General features: G+C 44.5%; 1 pseudogene; it reads left to right on the forward strand.

The window, feature by feature from the left end:
- Window positions 1-3,499: 3,499 nt before the first annotated feature.
- Window positions 3,500-3,895, forward strand: LOC142448757 (small ribosomal subunit protein uS17m pseudogene; annotated as a pseudogene).
- Window positions 3,896-4,113: the final 218 nt, after the last annotated feature.

Consider the following 4,113-nt stretch of genomic DNA (forward strand, 5'->3'; position numbering starts at 1 on the left):
TACAACTCCGAAGTAAGTTTTTATTTATTTAACAAGTTTTTGCATAGAACTTAGTATAGGCCAGGCATTGTTACAAGCACTTAATTATTTTTGTGAACTGAAAGTAAATAGGAGATTTCAAAATTTCCCTTAAAAAATCCCATTACTGTTTCATGCTATTTTCTCAAACTTTCGGAAACTCCCTTCTGTTGCCATCCTTATTTTGTGAATAATGAATCTGAGCAGGGAGATATGTTAAACCCGCAACTCAACAAAGGGCCAAGCCGCCCAGCTGAGATGCACACTCAGGCTGTTTCTCTAGAACTTCCAATAGCAAAGAGGGATTAGAGATCACTTCGCGGTATAGATTTTCTCATGAAACTAGTAAAATTTGCTAGTAAAAATAGAAAACCTGTTTTTTAGTCATTTTACTGAGAGCTCTTTCAGCTCATAACATTTCATACATCAATTGTATCAAGCGTATTTGTACATACGTTGCCATCATTTTCTAAGCATTTGCTTTCTATTTGAACCCTTGGTATCAGTTCCTCTTGTGTTCCTCCCCCCTCTCCCACCCTCATGACCCCTTGATGAATTATAAATCATTATTATTTTCATATCTTACACTGACCACTGTCTCCTTTGCCCCACGTTTCTGTTATTCATCCCCTTGGGTGGTGGTGGTGGTGGTGGTGTGTGTGTGTATGTGGGGGGGAGGGGGGTATGTGTCAATCATCGCAATTGGTTCCCTCTTCCTCCCTACTTCCTGCCCCCCCTTCCCCTATTTTACTGGTCTCACTACTCCCATTTCTGTTCCTGAGGGGTTTTTCTGACCTGGATCCCATGTTTCATGAGCTCTTATCTGTACAGTGTACATGCTCCGGTCTAGCCAGAACTGAAAGGCAGGTCTGAGGTCATGAATGTGGTGGGTGAGGACATCCCAAAGAACCAAAGGAATATTGTGTTTCATCGGTGGTGTACTGCGCCCTGGTTTGCTCATTGCTTCTATGCAACCCTCTGTGAGGGGATGTCCTGTTGTCTGCAGATGGGTTTGGGGTCTCTGCTCTGGCCCGCCTCATTCTCCACAGTAGGTATTTTTCCCCGAGGTTTTTTTTTTTACTTTCTCTCTCTTTTTATTCAATCTTATGTTTTCTTTTTGTTTTGAGTCTCATATTGTCATTTTGCCTACCTATATATGGTAGGCATGGGAAGCAAACCTGAGGAGAAAGCAATGGGACTGATGATTCTGGAGGGAGTTAGGGGGAGGAGAAGGCATGGAAAAGGAGCTGTGAGCAAGCAACAACATAGACAGGGGAACAACTAGGTAATCAAAATCTACAAAGAGGAGGATGTAGAGATCCTGGGGGTGTTGGAGCACCAGCAATCTAGCTGAGAGGAATTACTAAGAGGCAGAGAAAGACCAGCATGACAGTGGGGCAGGAGGAAGGTAAATGGAGACAGAGGAAAGATCTAAGAAGCAAGTCTCTGGATAGAGTGATAAACGCAGATGTGCACTTATGTAAATTTATTAATTTGTAAAAATAGAGGTATTGGTGTATGTATATATACTTATATGGCAATACATTGAGGAAATGGACAGACTTTTGGCCTCTGCCCAAGACCTCCCTCAATGCAAGGACACTTTGTTCTAAGAACCTGGCATTCCATGACACTCACTTTCCTGACATGATCACTGAAGACACAATGGATGCATAAGTAAATATGGTGAAGAAAGCTGATGGTGCCCAGCTATCAAAAGATATAATGTCTGGGGTCTTAAAGCCTTGTAGTTAAACAAACTGGCATGTAGCAGAGAAGCAACAAACCCACATGGAAGAAGCACACTAGCTGTGTGTTCATGAGGTATTTACAGAATCAGATAATAGGCACCAGAAGAATCCACCCCCCCAAAAAAATAATAAGCATATTGTGTATGAGGGGGATTGAAGCAGAGATTCAAAACCCAACTGTAGACACTAGGACATCCCCTCACAATTTGCAGTCTTTTAAAGACTCTCTGTGGAGTCCAAAACTGGTAAGCTTATTTTTGGCTTGGACTTTGGTTTTCAGCCCTTGGCTTTTAATGTTTCATTATGTTAAAATCTCAGGCTATATTATGAGGATTAAAGTTCTGCCTGTCTTATTATGTTAATATTATGCTAATGGACAGGACCTGATTTCTTTTGGCTTACATTCAATGTTACACAAAGGAGCACAGCCTGTAACTGTAAGAGGTTTTTGTTTTGTTTTTTCTTTTCTTTTAGCAATAGGCTTGTGGAGTACCATCGTATTCGGCTGTGCAGAAGTTGTTTAAGGGGTACCAGATTAGCAGAATTGGTTTAGGGCCAACTGGGACTGAAATCTCTCCCAGCTGCACTCCAGTGTCACTCCCAGCTGTCTCCTGCACATCTCTGCAGGCTGTGTTCCAGGGATCTTCTTATCTATCATCACCCATGCTCCTGGCTGGGGAGGGAGAATTCAAAGCCTGGGAATACAGGAGCAGGGTGTACAGCAGAGAGGAGAACTTGGTGGTTAGTCTTGTGGCTAATTCTCAGAGGCTCTTCTCAAACCTGGCATTATGACCATCATGAGACACTAAACTGGGGAAATTACTGCAAGCACGTGTCTCAGATTTTGGGTGTAGGAAGTGGTGGCAGACGCTGTCCTGCTGGATCTGGTGAGGGATTATCAGAGCCCTCAGACAGATGTGATGAATTTAGAGCATTTCAGAGACTTCTCCAATCAATCGCTTTGTACGCAAAAATTGTGAGAGGAAGTCTGAACCAGACCCTAGTACACTGAATCATTTTTTAGCACCCAGCCTCCCAGTATTGACTCCCTTATCTCTGAATTTTCTGTTCTAACAACAGGAGCACCCGATGGGTAATTCTATCTGGATGCCATCTTGATTCTGAAAATAGAATATCATTTTATTAGGGGCTCATACAACTCTTATCACAATCCATCCATCCATCCATTGTATCAAGCACATTTGTACATTTGTTGCTATCATCATTCTCCAAAATTTTTCTTTCTCTTTGAGCCCGTGGTATCAGCTTCTTTCCCCCCTCTTTCCCCTACCCTCCCTCCCTCACTAACCCTTGATAATTTATAAATTATTTTGTCATGTCTTACATTTTCCGATGTATCCCTTTACCCACTTTTCTGTTGTCCACCCCACAGGGAGGAGGTTATATGTAGATCATTGTGATTGATTCTCCCTTCCTCCCCCACCTTCACCTTCCGCTCCTTGTATTACTACTCACATTATTGGTCCAGAGGGGTTTATCTGTCCTGGATTCCCTGTGTTATGAGCTCTTATCTGTACCATGTACATTCTCTGGTCTACCCGGATTTATGTGGTAGAATTTGGATCATGATGGTAGGGGTGAGGAAGCATTAAAGAACTAGAGGAGATCATGCTGCGACTGAGCCTTCCCGTACGGAGCCGCGGAACTCAAGGACTCGAGAGATAGTGGGCACTCCGGGCCGCTGTTGTTGCAGGTGGTCAGAGCTCATCATGTCAATCATTCGTTCATCCGTCCACACCAAGTGGATTGTGGAAAAGGTGATTGGGGCGGCAATGCAGAAAACTGCAAAAGTGAGAGTGACCAGGCTGGTTCTGGATCCCTATTTATTAAAGTATTACAACAAACGGAAGACGTACTTTGCCCATGATGCCCTTCAGCAGTGCACAGTGGGGGGTGTCGTGCTGCTCAGAGCCTTACCTGTGCCACGCTCGAAGCACATGAAGCATGAACTTGCGGAGATCGTTTTCAAGGTCGGAAAGGTCATCGATCCCGTGACGGGGAAACCCTGTGCAGGAACCACGTACCTGGAGAGTCCCATCCATTCTGAGGAGGCCGCTCATCTGACAGAACGGCTAGAGGGACTCAGCGTCTCCTCAGCGAAGTAAAGGCTGCGAGATGCGAAGGCGCAGAGGAGAGGTTGCAACCGCTCGCAGTGCCGCCATAGACTGTCTGGCTCCTCTCCCTGGTGTTTGTGAAATAGCTCAAAGCAGCTGAAGGAGACGCTGGGTGTACTTTCTCCTAAAAGTGTATTCTCTTCTCAGGGACCAGACTCTCCTGGTAAAGTACATGTCCCCGGCCTCGTTCTGTAAGCTCCTGGTTTTAA

The sequence above is a fragment of the Tenrec ecaudatus genome, chromosome 5 (assembly GCF_050624435.1).
Source record: "Tenrec ecaudatus isolate mTenEca1 chromosome 5, mTenEca1.hap1, whole genome shotgun sequence".
Lineage (NCBI taxonomy): Eukaryota > Metazoa > Chordata > Mammalia > Afrosoricida > Tenrecidae > Tenrec > Tenrec ecaudatus.